Source organism: Erinaceus europaeus, chromosome 1, assembly GCF_950295315.1.
Source record: "Erinaceus europaeus chromosome 1, mEriEur2.1, whole genome shotgun sequence".
In the NCBI taxonomy this organism is placed as follows: Eukaryota; Metazoa; Chordata; class Mammalia; order Eulipotyphla; family Erinaceidae; genus Erinaceus; species Erinaceus europaeus.
Window position 1 is genome coordinate 179,750,965 of NC_080162.1, and position 16,413 is coordinate 179,767,377.

Below are 16,413 nucleotides of genomic sequence, written 5' to 3' on the forward strand. Positions count from 1 at the left end.
CAGTGCCTGGTATTTAGTAACTGTTTTGTGCATGTTAGCCTTTACTAATTAGAGGAGCTGGGGAAAAAATTTTTTAATTGTTCTTGATGTCCCAAACACATTAAAAATAAAGATACCCCACTTTTATAAAGGATAATTATGCCACAGGTCACATGACGTTCTTATTTCAATGGTAATCAATGATCGGTGGTAATTACAAAGGCCACACTTAAATAGTATCTTCTCTACCTTAAAATGTGATCTACTTTAATTTAATATGAGACATTTTCTCTACAAAGGACTTTAATATTGGTGTCTCCTTGGATTCTTACAGCATTTCTGAGAAACATTTCCTGACTTATGTCCAAGGTTACATAACAGTAACAGTCCTATAGCGTAGTCCTAGGTTTCGCTCCAAATAAGTTTTTCTCCTTCCTGCATTATTCCATACTGTCACACTTAGTAGCCATGAATAGGTAGAAAAATATGAAATCCAAGATAACAGTGGAGCTTAAATGAACCTACTTTCATAAGTTACTAAAATGTCATTTGACAAAATGTAGAGTCTTATAAGTTCTGAATTATTTACAATCTATTTTATGACTGTTAACAAGATTGTAAGGTTACAGGTACAAATCCATACAGTTTCAAAATTCTCTTTGGGCTGCAGAAGGTAGGAGGTCTAGCCTCTGTAATTGTGTCTCTACTGAACATGGATGTTGACAGGTGGACCTATACCCCCAGCCTGTTTCTGTCTTTGCCTAGTGGGTAGGGTTCTGGGGAGGTGAGACTTCAGGACACATCTGTGAGATCATCTGCCCAGGGTAGTCAGGATGGCGTCGTAGAAGTGTCTGAAACTTGATGGCTGAAAGGTGGTAAAATGTAAAACAGGACAAACTGTTTAATAAACAGGAACCCAAAGGTGGGAACAGAGCAGATAAAAGTAGGGGTCTTCATGTGGGAAGAAGCTAGGAAGCCTATTTTAGGTCTGTTCCAAGGAGCCCGTGACTTCAATTATTGTCTAGGCAAGTTTGAACAACAGCTTCTAGCCATGAAGTCAAATGCCTAGAGTGTCATGTAGCTGCTTCTAAAGATGGTAAAGGCCAAGAAGATACTCAGACACAACATTGTGAAGTTAACAGGTGGTAAGATCCATCAACTAAGAATCAGAAATAGCACTGTAGAAGTGATTTTACATCAGATAATTGAGTCAAAAACAGAGATTAGAAATACTCAAATTCATACTCAAAAGGATGTAAAAGTATCACTGAAGTATGTTGTTACTTATCAGTCCATAGAAAGCAAACAAGAATTTGGAAGTAATCTCAACACAAGAAAATGCCACAGAATAAATGTTATCTATGCTCAAAATAAGACTTGATATTATTATATACACCTGGTTGGTTCATTGTGATGTAACAAGTCATATGAGAAATTTTTCATTTCTCAGAGTCCCATATTGCTGCTGGTGCTTAGTAATTTCTTCACAGTTTGCTTTTAAATTAAAACTTTTGTGCAGAGAACTACTTTTCATTTTTTTGTTTTGCTAGCCATGTCCTTATTTTTCCTTCACAAAAGTGTAATCTAAAAGATCTTAGTAGACTTTATTTCAGGATTTCCATTGGTTTACTCAAACTATTAACAATTCACCCTTATTTGTGTTGGCATTCGAAAGACTACCAAAATAAATAATAAAGGAAGCACTTGAAACCTATTTGCTAAACAGTCCAAACATTCAGGGATGTTAACACTGCCTGACTGTTCAGTACACAGCTAAAGCCTTAGTGCCCTGCAAAACCTGACCTTTTCATCACACCTAACCACACACAGCTCCTTGTCAAGTCTCTGCAGACCAGTAACAGATATACAGAACTCACCAATGCCGGTTGACAAACATGCCAGCTCAACTGAAGATGTTCAAGTTCAATCAAATAGAGAAGTAGAGCAGTTCAATTCAGGCATGTCACTTTCTCAAATGTGACTTATATGGAATCAGCCACGTATACTGCCTTTTGTCATGCCCATATTCACTGAATTTGCGAGCAAGTCCATTTTGACACACTAAAGACAAGTTAGTGTCTATAAAATGAGAACAATAATAACTGCCTCTGTATTTATTTTGTTATGTTTGGGTTCATGTTTTCTTGTTTGTTTTGCTTCGTCCCCTCTAGGTTGACTTTTTCAGACAGATAAGAATATACACAGGGAAGAAACAGGAACCTGAGTCAATGGCATGGCAAAGCAGGCATCCTTCCAGAAGAGCTGTTGGTCCTGAAATGAGTGCAGCCTAGAATGTTCCCAGCCGTGACCATGAACTGTGAGCTCAGGCCTACAAGAACTCAGAGGTTACACAGCCTCTGTGCTAAATATAAATATACATGAGCTGTGGGTCAGGTGGATGGGGTAAACAGTTAATTGTATTCATAGATTTTCTTCAAGATTGGGAGCTATGCTCTGCCCCAATCCAGCTTTTTAGCCCTATTCTCAACTCTTGACACCATCTTCTCAGACTATGTTTTTGTCCAACTCCATGTTAGCTATCAAACTCAGGCAAAAACTACAATAGTCATAGGCCCCTAGAAACTTATCTAAAATAGACTTCCACACTTATTTTAACCCTAAGATCCCTATTTTCATCTTCTCTATTTGCACTTTTTGGTTGCTGACAAATCATATTTGTCCTGTTTCATATCTTACCACCGCTCAGCCACCAGGTTGCTTCTCTGAGCAGATGACCTCACCAGTGTGTCCTGGAACCTCACCTCTCCAGAGCCCTCCCCCACTAGGGAAAGACAGAAAAAGGCTGAGAGTATGGACCAACCTGACCCACCAACGCCCTTGTCCAGCAGAGAAGCAATTACAGAAGCCAGAAATCCTACCTTCTGCACCCCAAGAAGAATTTTGGTCCATACTTCCAATGGGCAGGTGATATGAAATGATAGGGGGAAGGTGACCAGACCAGAGGGCTCTAAACTCAACTCCATCAGGACCCAGAGAGAGAAGAGGAAAAAGGTAGCAGTCCAGGAGGTGACACAGTGGATGAAGCAGTGGACTCTCAAGCATGAGGTTCTGAGTTCAATCCCCGGCAGCACGTGTACCAGAGTGATGTCTGGTTCTTTCTCTGGGAGTTGGGTGGTGGCGCATCGGGTTAAACGCAGGTGGCGAAAATGGTAGGGACATTCAGAAGTAATAATAGGTTTAAGTGTGAGTTGGGAAGGAAGAAAAGATGAGATCATAAAAAGAGAGAAAATATATACAAATAAAGACAGATACTTGTAGAAATAATAGTTAACCCATATCTACAACCTTGGGGGAACTACAGTAGCTTCCAGTGGAAGAAATAGGGATACAGAACTCTGGTGGTGGGAATGGTGCAGAATTATACCCCTGTTATCTTATAATTTTGTAAATCAATATGAAATCATTAATAAAATAAGAAATTTTTTAAAAGATCATGATGTATTTTTCTATGTTTTTCTATACAAAAAACATGTCACAACTATTCTAATAACCCAGTATATTGCCAACCCATGTTGAAATGTTTGTATAAGAATCAGTGCAGATAACTAGTCCATTCCCTGACACAGGGCAAAATCTCCACATTACTAACTATTGCATTTAGTTTATCAGACATTTCACATGCACTGTTGAAAACTGCCTACGCCCTTGAAGTTGAAAAACAAAATCAGAAGAGAAAACAAAAGTAGAACCTGAACTGAAATTGACATATTGCACCAAAGTAAAAGACTCTGGGGTTGGGGGGGGGGGGTGGGAGAATACAGGTCCAAGAAGGACGACAGAGGACCTAGTGGGGGTTGTACTATTATATGGAACACTGAGAAATGTTATGCATGTACAGACTATTATATTTACTGTCAAATGTAAAACATTAATTTCCCAAGACTGAAATTAATAATAATAAAAATAAAAAAGAAAACTGCCTAAGCCCAACTGGAACTACCTAAAGTGCCACATCAACAAGCCAAAACTTAGATAACTTTCGTATCACTGTAAGTCTTCCCTGGACTATAAAAAATGCATTCAGTCAGCCAGACTCTGGGATCTAAATTCCTTTGTTTTTCCTCACCCCAAATAGGGCTGACTATTAGTCCCAGACAATCAGAATTTTTTTCTTTTCTGCCCTCCTCCTACCCCCTGAAGATTTGTGACTACATTAATCCAGCCACGCCCGGAGGATTTTGTTTGTCTGTCTAATTCCAGATGAGATTGTGGGCATGTTAGGGTGATATGGCCATAGCCTTTTTTTTTTTTCCGGCCTCCAGGGTTATTACTGGGGCTTGGTACCTGCACTACGAATTCACTGCTCCTGGAGGCCATTTCCTCCATTTTGTTGCCCTTGTTGTTATTGCTGTTGTTGGATAGGATAGGATAGAGAGAAACTGAGAGAGGAAGGAATGACACAGAGTGGGAGCAAAAGATAGACACCTGAGACCTGCTTCACCACTTGTGAAGTACCGCCCCCCCCCCAGGTGGGGAGTCAGGTAGGTCGAACCCGGATCCTTACGCTGGTCCTTACACTTTGCACCAGGTGTGCTTAATCCACTGCACAACAGCCTGGCCCCCTGGCTATAGATTTTTAATTTCAGATAAGGAGAGAACAAGAAGAGGAAAGATACTACACAGCACTGCACCACTCGTTTTCCCTCATGCAAGTGCTCCTGTGTAGTGACGAGGCTCTCAAACTCAGGTCCTTGTGGATTAGAGCATGTGTACCCAACAAAGTGAGTTATTTCCTGATCGTTAGTGTCCCAAATTGAAAGATCACACTTACTACAGTACTGGTACTCAGTCATGACTAGCATACTGGCACCTGAAATTCCAAATTAGAAAAATGTATTTATATTGCCACCAAGGTCATCACTGGGCCTGGGACTCAGTGCCTATATGACTCCATCACCCCAGGAAGACCTTTTTTTTTTCTTTTTCCTCTAGGTAGTGGTTAAGAGGTACAGTGGCAAAGGGAGACAGAAGAAAAGATAACCCAGCACTGTTCCAGTGCTTAGAAAGCTTCCCTTTTGCATGGACTCCATGTGGTGTCACTTCACACGTCGTGAAGTGTTTGCTCTACTATGTGATCTTCCTTACTATTTATCCTATAAAAGGAAAGATTTTTTTTTCTCTTCCTTTTTTTTTTTTTAACCTCCAGGGTTATTGTTGGGGCTCAGTGAGTGCACTATGAATTCATTGCTCCTGGAGGCCATTTTTTTCCCTTGTTGTTGTCATTATTGTTATTGTTGATGTTGTTGGGTAGGACAGAGAGAAATTGAGAGAAGAGAGGAAGACGGGGGGAGAAAGACACCTTCAGACCTGCTTCACTACTTGTGAGGCGACCCTCTTGCAGGTGGGGAGCCGGGGCCTCGAACTGGGATCCTGACGCCGTTCCTTGCAATACGCGCCATGTGTGCTTAATCCGCTGCGCTACCACCTGAGCCCCTGTCTTCCTCTTTCTTTAGCCTTTAAAAACATCTCACAGGGGTCGGGTGGTAGCGCAGCGGGTTAAGCACACGTGGCACAAAGCACAAGGACTGGCGTAAGGATCCCAGTTCGAGCCCCCAGCTCAGCACCTGCCAGGGAGTTGCTTCACAGGTGGTGAAGCAGATCTGCAGGTGTCTATCTTTCTCTCCCTCTCTGTCTTCCCCTCCTCTCTCCATTTCTCTCTGTCCTATCCAACAACGAACGACATCAACAACAACAATAACCACAACAAGGCTACAACAAGGGCAACAAAAGGGAAAAAAAAAAAAAAAAGGCCTCCAGGAGCAGTGGATTCATGGTGCAGGCATCAAGCCCCAGCAATAACTCTGGAGGCAAAAAATAATAATAATAATAATAAATTAATTAATTAATTAAAATCTCAGGTCCAGATGATGACTCACCTGGTTGAGTGAACGTTACAGTATACAAGGACCTGGGTTCGAGCCCTGGTCCCTAACTGCAGGGGGAAAGCTTTGCAAGTGGTGAGCAGTGTTGCAGGTATCTCTCTGTTTCTTTTCCTATCTCCCCTTCCCTATTGATTTCTGACTGTCTCTATATAATAAATAAAAATAATAATTTAAAGTTTTTAAATAAATAATTTTAAAAAATAAAGACATATTTCATTTCACCCTAGGTTGTAGTTCTACAAAATTATGCAGCCCACTATATTAAATGCTAAATAAAGCTTATTTATATCACCTAATTTGTTTCTTTTATTCACAACAATCTTTGACTGATGTTTAATTAAAATGAAAGTTTTGCTACTAAGCTTTATGGGGTTCTTTGGGCAAACGCTAGAAGAAGAAGATGGGGTTCTTCCCAATGGAATAGATACTATATATAGTATCAGTGGTGCTTTATACAATTAAATGAGTTCCTTCATAAAAGCAAAAGACAGTTAAAACACAATGTTCCTGATGGCTATCAAAGGCATGCTGCTATGGTTACCAGAAGGTATGATGCCTTTTTCATAAATGGTGGTTTGGTATATTAAATAATAATGAACACTCATTATATACATGAGGTACAGCTATTTCTCAATGCTATTTCTTACATTCACAAAAACTGCATGATAAAAAGGCACAATTCAGGTGTATGAGAAACAAACCTGACAAAGACTGGCCACTGTGATTATACTCTCAGTTATAAGCAAACTTCCTGATACATATCAGGCATCAAAATTTTTACAGGGCCAGGTGGTGGTGCACCTGGTTGAGCATACATGTTACAAAGTGCAAGGACCCAAGTTCGAGCCCCTGGTGCCCACCTGCCGGGGGAAAGCATTGCAATGGTGAAGCAGTGCTGCAGTTGTCTCTCTCCCTATCACTCCCTTCCCTCTCAGTTTCTGGCTGTTTCTATCCAATAAACAAAGATTTAAAAAAAAAATTTACTAACAGGATGGGGGTAGATTAGCATAATGGTTGTACAAAGAGACTCATGCCTGAGACTCCAAAGTCTCAGGTTCAATCCCCTGCACCACCATAAACCAGAGCTTCTCAGTGGTCTGGTAAAAACAAAACAAAACAAAACAAAACAAAACAAAACTCTTAACTAGCACACAGAATTGTGCTGTTAGCTATTGTGTTTAATCACTGTGGGGGGTTATGAACATAGGTAAATAGTTCGCTGGTGTTAAAATATATTTAATCAGGTATATTAGCATTGCAAAATATTAGAAGGTTGGGGGCTGGGTAGTGGCGCACCAGGTTAAGTGCACACAGTACTAAGTGAAAGGGCCCAAGCAAGGATCCAAGTTCTAGCCCCCCGATCCCCACCTGGAGGGGGGATACTTCACAAGCAGCAAAGCAGGTCTGCAGGTGTCTCTCTCTCCCCCTCTCTACTTCCCCCTTCTCTCAATTTCTCTCTGTAAAGCCCGTATTTCTCCTAGTCATGGGACCTCAAGGGTGGGGCTCACTTACCTGCATATTCTCTCAGTTCATACCAACTGATACTGCATCCCAACCTAAGCAATGCAACCAGCACCACCTTGGCATATTTCACTTCAGAATGTGTCCAGAGACATCAGGCATGTCTCAGCTTCATTACTCTGGTGAGATCTTTCCTAGCTCATAGGACTCCTTAATTCCATTTTGGGTGGTGCACTTCCTAACAAAACCTAGATATAGACCAGGGCCCATGAGATAGGGCAGATGCACATGTATTCATAAATTAAGGGAAAATCTATACCTTAAAGCAAAAGTGCACAATAGTTCATAGTGAGTCAAAAAATGCAGCAAGCAAGATCTAAAAAGACACCATAAAAGACCTAATCAAATAATTTCTACTTAGATCTAGATACCCTCCTCACCTACTTCCTATTACACTTCCCTCAATCACTCCAAAACTGACCTTGTCAGACACAGTAAGGATTACAAAAGCTGGATAAGACCAGCAGACTTTAATGATGACTCTTTAGTCACTACCAGGCCACCCCATCACCTGGGGCCCTAGTCAGGGAGTCCTGGGATTCCCACATTAACATAATGGACCTAGACCTCAAATAGATCCCTCTCTCCACTGTCACTGGACACCTCCATCAGGAACAACATAATGGACCCCTTTGTGGGCCCCCATCGGGACCTTGCCCTCAATACAAATCAACAATGGTAGGGAATGTTCCATTCTCTGAAAGGAGGTTGGACAACATACTCTACCTTCCATCTGAGGAAGATGGGTCCTGAAATTAGTGCAGCCTGGAATGTTCCTAGCCGTGACCACAGAATGTGAGCTCAGACCTACAGGGAAGCAGAGGCTCCTTAGGTGAATATGGGCTCCAGATCAAATTGATAGGGTTTACAGTTAACAATATTTATACACTTTCCCTATAGTTGGAAGCTACTCTCTTCCCTGATAACAGCTTTCTAGTCCTTTTTCAATTGTGATACCATCTCCCCAGACAATAACCTGAGTCCACCTGCATATCAGATGTCAGGCTTAGGCAAAAACTAGTGAAGTCATGGGCCCCTTGGAATATACCTAAAATAGACCTACTAGCTTTCCCAAAATGGAGATCCCAAATCTTCATCTGCAATATTCTTGCCTTTAGGTGTATGATTAGTCAACAATTTGTTCTGCTTTATATCTTAACTCTTTTTCAGTCACCAGATTTCAGATGCTACCATGGTGCTAGCCTTACTTCGCTGGGCAGACAACCCCACCAATGTGTCTTGGAGCCCCGCCTCCCCAGACCCCTTCACCACTAAGGAGAGAGACAGGTTGGGAGTATGGATCGACCTGCCAACGCCCATGTTTAGTGGGGAAGCAATTACAGAAGCCAGACCTCCCTTCTTCACCCCATAATAACTCTGGGTCCATACGCCCAGAGGGTTAAAGAACAGAGACACTATCAGGGAAGGGGATTGGGATATGGAGTTCTGGTGATGGGAATTGTGTGGAGTTGTACCCCTCTTTTTTTCAATTTTTATTTATAAAATGGAAACACTGACAAGACCATAGGATAAGAAGGGGAATTCCATACCCCTCTTATTCTATGGTCTCATCAATACTTCCATTTTAGAAAGAAAGAAAGAAAGAAAGAAAGAAAGAAAGAAAGAAAGAAAGAAAGAAAGAAAGAAAGAAAGAAAGAAAGAAAAAGAAAGAAAGAAAGGAAGGAAGGTAGGTAGTAGGGAAAAACAAAATATTAGAAGGTCAAATATTCTCAACCTGAGTGGTCAGGGTCCCAACCTTAGTTTGTAAGACCTGCCATTAATGTTTATAGAGAAAGGGCAGATGGAGGATACAGTTATTTGCTTCAGATCAGTGTGGACTTCCACATAGTTTATCTCAAATACTGCTTTAAGTTAAATTCAAGTGCTTTTCTGGATGCATGTAGCAATCTTGTAAATTATTATTTCTCCAATAAAGGGGGTGGGGGAGAAAAGAATTTTTCTTGAAAATGTTTTTCCTACTTGAAATATAATTCACTCACTATTTTAAGGAAGTCCTGAAGCTAGATTAAAGTCACCACATGTGATTTTAAATACTTTATGTCTTTACGTTACACACACACACACACACACACACAGAGAGAGAGAGACAGAGAGACAGAGAGACTGTTTTTTTCCTCCTTTCACCAAACCTCATTCTATATTGACCACAAAACCACAAAAGGGAAACAATTTCAGTGGTTCTCAAACTTTAGCAAACCTTTGATTCACCTGGAAGTAAAACACTGCAGGAGTTTCATTTGCAGAGTTGCTGAAGAGTGAAAATTTGCATTTCTCTTCTTTTCTCTTCTTCCTTCCTTCCTTTCTTTCTTTTTTGTGATACAAAAGTCAAGACTTTACTAAAATCACTTGTAAGTGAAATTAACAGAATATCTCCATGGTAAAGGAGAACTTTTAAGGCAGAGTCATGATTTACTGGAATGAACAGAAAGGTAGCGAGTGTGAAGTGTGACAGTGAAATGATGACATGGTTTTGATTATTCTTTTGAACACAGGCAACTTCATGAACATCTATATTCAAGGCACGAGAACTTACCTACCATCTTATCTGCAGATGCATCAGAGCTTCCTGCCCTTTGGCAACCTTAATGAAACAGGCATTTCAAACTAATTGTCAGTTATGCTGGTGCTACTGTCCTGGGGAATCAAGTGCAAACTGCAGTCAAAGTCCGTGGATTGATTATGCATGAGGTGTAGTAAATAAAGAGAAAGAGAAGGGAAGGAAAGGATACATGTATACTTACTATCTGTATAGCAGTGTATTGTGGTTTTGATTTTTTTTTTTTTACAGAGAGAAATGGAGAGGAGAGGGGAAGACAGAAGGGGAGAGAAAGATAGATACCCGCAGACCTGTTTCACCACCTGTGAAACGACTCCCCTGCAGGTGGGGAGCCAGAGGCTTGAACCAGGATCCTTACTCCAGTCCTTTCGCTTTGCACCACCTGCGCTTAACCTGCTGCGCTACTGCCCACCTCCCTGTGGTTTTGATTCTTATAATAACTTGGTGAAGTGGGAAACATGTTCCCTCTTTTGCATATGAAAAAGCCAAGGCCCAGAGGAGTGGAGGAAATTGCTTAATGAAACCCAGCTGATAACTAGCAGAGTTGAGACTTCCACCCAGGGACCTCTGATTCCAAGATTTGGCTGTTTCCTCTTCTACCGCTCAGAGTTCTCAGTCTGCCCTTTTGGCCACAAAGAGGTTAGGAACACAAGACACAGTTGGAGACACCTCCTGACTACCATCACACTGAATAGAATGCAGGTTGAGTCATTAGAGCTAATTGAAACAAGACATTGCTATCTGAGGTTGAAAACAATGCATTTTCTATTCATGAATGAGTCATTCTTAAATCCACATAATAGTTTATAGACACTGCTCTCAAACCAGATGTGAAATGGAACCACATTCTTTAAGATTTACACAATTGAGGAGGCCGGGCAGTGGCCCACTGGGTTAAGCGCACATAGTTCAAAGATCTTCACAATAAAATATTTTAATTTTATCAGAGAGCGCTTACATTTGCAAGTCTACAAATAATCTCTACTCTCTCCATCTATGAAGACTTTCTCCTCTTTTGATAGGGGTGGAGGGATACAGTTAAAGATAACGACTTCAGTCCGGGCAGTAATGCATCTGGCTGAGTATACACATTACTGTGCGCAAAGACTTCAGCTCAAATCCCAGTTCCCACCGACAGCGGGGAAACTTTCCCAGGTTTCCAGGAATCTCTTTCCTAGATGACTCCAGAACTCTCTGTTTTGGTCTTAGCATTACACTGTTGTAAAATTTCTGCTTTTTCACAGTTAGAGTGTATACTTCTTGAAGGTTCGAACTCTGTCCTATCTATCACTAAAACTACTAAGACTAATTGTTAAAACTGAAATAATCGGGGCCAGCAGCGGCAGATCCAGGTAAGAGCATACATTACCAGGCACAAAGCCCTCTTCCACAATTGCAGGAAAGAAGCTTTCCAAGCAGTGAGGCACTACTACAGCTCCCTCTCTCTCTCCCTCTCTCTCCCTCTCTCTCCCTCTCTCTCCCTCTCTCTCCCTCTCTCTCCCTCTCTCTCCCTCTCTCTCCCTCTCTCTCCCTCTCTCTCCCTCTCTCCTTACCAGAGCACTGATCAGCTCTGGGTTATGGTGGTGCACAGGATTGAACTTGAGACTTTAGAGCCTCAGGCATCAAAGTCTATGCATTAACCATTATGCTATCTACCCACCCACCTTCCCTCTCTGCCCTTTTGGCCACAAAGAGGTTAGGAACACAAGACACAGTTGGAGACACCTCCTGACTATCATCACACTCAATAAAATGCAGGTTGAGTCATTAGAGCTAATTGAAACAAGACATTGCTATCTGAGGTCAAAAACAATGCATTTTCTATTCATGAATGAGTCATTCTTCAATCCACATAGTAGATATTTTTCCCTTCCAACTCAATTTCTCTCTGCCCTATGAATTAAAGGGAAATAAAAAAGGGTAAAAAAAAAGAAATCACTGACAGGAGCAGTGGGTTCACTGTGCAGGCAGTGAGCCCCAACAATAACCCCAGTGGCAATAAAAAAATAAATTAAAAATTAAATTGAAAGCCCCATGTCTACAACCTTAGGGGAACTGTAATGGATTGCAGTGGGAAGAGTGAAGATTCAGAACTCTGGTGGTAGAAATAGTGTGGATTCAAACGCCTGTCGACATGTACTTCTGTAATATAAAAATAAATAAATAATAATTTAAAAATTGAATTGAAATAACCCTGCCAGCTGGACAATTCACACACTTGTGGAAGATCTTCAAAAACGTGCCCTATTATGTGGAATTATACCCCTCTTATCCTACAGTCTTCATATTTTTTATTATATAAGCAATTTAAAAAAAAAAAGAAAAAGAAAAAAATGTGCCCTGTATGTGGGATGAACTCCCAATTCCTTAGTCTAACAAAGTTGATGCTGCTCACAATTCATAATAGCTAAATCCTGGAAGCAACCCAGGTGCCCAACAACAGATGAGTGGCTGAGAAAGCTGTGGTATATATACACAATGGAATACTATATGGCTATCAAGAACAATGGACCCACCTTCTCTGACCCATCTTGGACAGAACTAGAAGGAATTATGTTAAGTGAGCTAAGTCAGAAAGATAAAGATGAGTATGGGATGATCCCACTCATCAACAGAAGTTGAGAAAGAAGATCTGAAAGGGAAACTAAAAGCAGGATCTGACTAAATTCAAAGTAGGGCACCAAAGTAAAAACCCTGTGGTGAGGGGTAGACATGCAGCTTCCTGGGATGGTGGGGTGTGGGGGTGGGTGGATGGGATGGGGCACAGTCTTTTGGTGGTGGGAATGGTGTTTATGTACACTCCTAGTAAAGTGTATTCATGTTAATTAATATGAGGAGAAAAATTAATTGTATGTCTCGAAGTTTTTAAAACACAGACTGAGTCTTCTTAATATATAGGCTGTGTATTTGATATGCGGACTCTCTCAAAAGCCTAGACCAAGTAGATCAGAGGCAACCACTGGCATAGCTATTTACAAGATACTAGGTACTATACAGCAAACCCTAACAAAAGGACTTTTCAAAGTTAACCCAATTACCAAATAATGTGATGATAACATTAACTATCCATTGTCTTTTTGAACCCTAAGACAGCAGGAACCTCACATCTCCACTATAGAGCCTATATTTCTCCCAGTCCTGGAACCTTAGGATAGGGCTCACTTTCCCGCATGCCTCTCCCAATCCATATCAAATAATATTGCATCAGCCGATCGCAACCTAATCAACGCAACGATTGCCACCTCAACATGCTTCACCTCAGACTGTGTCCAGAGACTTCAGGTGTGGAATGACAACCCTTCAGCTTCATTACTCGGGTGAGACCCTTCCTTTCATAGCATTCTCTAATTCCATCCCAGGTGGATTACTTTCTAACAAAGTCCCAAACCCTAAATATACACCAGGTTCTGTGAGAGAGAGCATATATTCACATGTATCCATAAACAAGTGCAAAATATATACCTGAAAGCAGAAGTACACTAGAGTTTGCAGTGAGTACCCCCCCCCCCAACACTATTCCAACCTTTGGGCCCGTGATTGCTCAACAATTTGTTTGGCTTTGTATGTTAACTCTCTTTTCAGCCACCAGGTTCCAGATGCCGTCAGGATGCCTGCCAGGCTTCCCTGGACTGAAGACCCCACCAATGTGTCCTGGAGCTCAGCCTCCCCAGAGACCCACCTTACTAGGGAAAGAGAGAGGCAGACTGGGAGTATGGACCAACCAGTCAACGTCCATGTTCAGCGGGGAAGCAATTACAGAAGACAGACCTTCCACCTTCTGCAACGCACAGGACCCTGGGTCCATGCTCCCAAGAGGGAAAGAGAATGGGAAAGCTATCAGGGGAGGGGATGGGATATGGAGATTGGGTGGTGGGAATTGTGTGGAGTTGTACCCCTTCTATCCTATGGCTTTGTTAATTTATCCTTTCTTAAATAAAAAATAAATTAAAAAAAGTTGATGCTGCTATGCTAAATTAGACAGGAAGGTTGAATTTTCTGTGAAAGAGTAAGTTGTTTTGAGCATATGCAGAAATCTGGTTCAGCTATTAGTCATCTCCATTAAAAAAAAAAGTCTCAGCATTATGTAAAATTGGTTTGCTAAGCAGTTTTAGAGTATATCCATGAAAGCCAAGAGATCCTCTGTCTTGATTAAGACATGATTTCTAACCAAGAGATAAATTTTCAATTTAGCAAGATGAATAAACTCTGAAGAAGTAAAGTGCAACATTATGCTGACTGGGGAAACAGCATAATGGTTAAACAGACAACTTGCATTCCTGAGACTCTGAAGTTCTAGGTTCAGTCCCTAGCTGGTACCACCATAAGCCAGAACTGAGCAGTACTCTGGTTTAAAAAACAAAAACAAAAAAAAAAAAAAACTGGGGGCCAGGCAGTGGCGCACCTGGTTAAGTGCTCACATTACAGTGCACAAGAATCCAGGTTCAAGCCCCTGGCCCCCACCCACAGGGGGAAGCTTCATGAGTAGTGAAGCAGGGCTGCAAGTGTCTCTCTGTTACTTTCCCTATCTCCCCCTCCTTCCTCAATTTCTCTCTGTCTCCACCAAACAGTAAATAAATGAATAAAAGAATAAATTTTTTTTAAAAAGAAAAGCACAGCAGGTTAAGTGCACCTGGTGCGAAGCTCAAGTACCTGTGTGAGGATTCCAGTTTAAGCCCCTGGTTCCCCACCTACAGGGGGTCGCTTCATGAGCAGTGAAGCAGGTCTGCAGGTGTCTTTCTCTCCTCCTTTGTCTTCCCCGCCTCTCTTGATTTCTCTCTGTCCTAACAGCAAAAAGGAGAAAATGGCCTCCAGGAGCAGTGGATTCATAGTGCAAGCACTAAGCCCCAGTGATAACTCTGAAGGCAGAGAGAGAAAGGAAGAGAGAGAGAGAGAGAGAGAGAGAGAGAGAGAGAGAGAAGAGAAGAGAAGAGATGAGAGGAGAGAAAGAAGAGAAAGTGAGAGAATAAGAAAATAATAAAGGGGTGGCAGATGGTGGTGCACCTGGTTAAGAGCACACATTATAGTGCACAGGGGGAAAGCTTCACAAATGGTGAAGTAGGGCTGCCGGTGTCTCTCTGTCTCTTCCCCTCTCTATCTCCCCCTCCCTTATCAATTTCTCTCTGTCTCTATCCAATAATAAATAAATAAGAAAATAACCAAGAGGGTAAACTACATGTTCAGCATTCTTATGATAAAATTTATATCTTTTTTAAAAAATAATTTCTTAGCACCTTTAAAGTTTCCAGGCATTTGGATTCATAAGTGTCAGAATGGGGATGAGATGCTCACTCAGAGATGATGAGGAGAGTCTCTGGTTCTGTACTAACCTTGCAGTGGCATCTGTGGAGATAAAGAGAACAGAACCGATTAGACCAACATTGGGGAAGTGGGGGAGGGATTTGTTGGAAAAGTCATGACACATTTTGCATAGAAAAATACATCAAGACTTCTCCAACAACCCAACAGAATTAACTTGCAGTGACGACTGATTTGGTGTGGAAATAATGGAAAATTTGAATTCAAGAATGACACCCAGAGCCAGAGCTCTTGGCTACAAGGCTTACACAGGTGAGGCCCCAGGTTTCATGGCAGACAAATGGCAGAGCAATGCTCTGGTTCTCTTCTCTCTCTCATTAGGGAAATAAGTCAGAGTCTTGTGGGTTGCTTTTTTTGTTCAGAGACAATTTGCTAAAGGAAGGCAATATAATTTTCTAGAGAGAGAGACTCACACACTTACTACAGCATGGAAGCTTTCTCCAGTGCCACAGCCCCTTCCATGTCATGCCAAGACTCACACAAATTAGCTATCTCTTCTACTAAAAACAAACAAACATTATTGTATGTAGAGCCAGGTTTTCATTCAGATAAGAGAGAAAAAGAAACACTCCAACACCAGTTTCTTCCATTGCTGGATCACTTTCCAGGCTGTATCAGGCAGGGCTTAAGTCCTAGTGGTGTATACCACAGTGCAGGGACTTTACCTGGTGAGCTACCTCTGTGGATTTTAAATCATAATTTTTTAAAAAATTTTTTTATTTAAGAAAGAATTAATTAACAAAACCATAGGGTAGGAGGGGTACAACTCCACACAATTCCCACCACCCAATCTCCATATCCCAACCCCTCCCCCGATAGCTTTCCCATTCACTATCCCTCTGGGAGCATGGACCCAGGGTCATTGTGGGTTGCAGAAGGTAGAAGGTCTGTCTTCTGTAATTGCTTCCCCGCTGAACATGGGCGTTGACTGGTCGGTCCATACTCCCAGTCTGCCTCTCTCTTTCCCTAGTACGGTGTGTCTTTGGGGAAGCTGAGCTCCAGGACACATTGGTGGGGTCTTCAATCCAGGGAAGCCTGGCTAGCATCCTGATGGCATCTGGAACCTGGTGATTGAAAAGAGAGTTATCATACAAAGCCAAACAAATTGTTGAGCAA

The 16,413-nt window shown here is 41.6% G+C and overlaps 1 long non-coding RNA gene across 1 annotated transcript in view; it reads right to left on the reverse strand.

Annotated features, from left to right (window-relative positions):
* The window catches only part of LOC132540907 (uncharacterized), a 120,240-nt gene that overhangs the window by 15,345 nt on the left and 88,482 nt on the right, over positions 1 to 16,413 (reverse strand). The window contains exon 3 of the long non-coding RNA XR_009552082.1: positions 15,271 to 15,321. This is a non-coding gene — a long non-coding RNA (uncharacterized LOC132540907). The remainder of the gene's footprint in view (positions 1 to 15,270; positions 15,322 to 16,413) is intronic.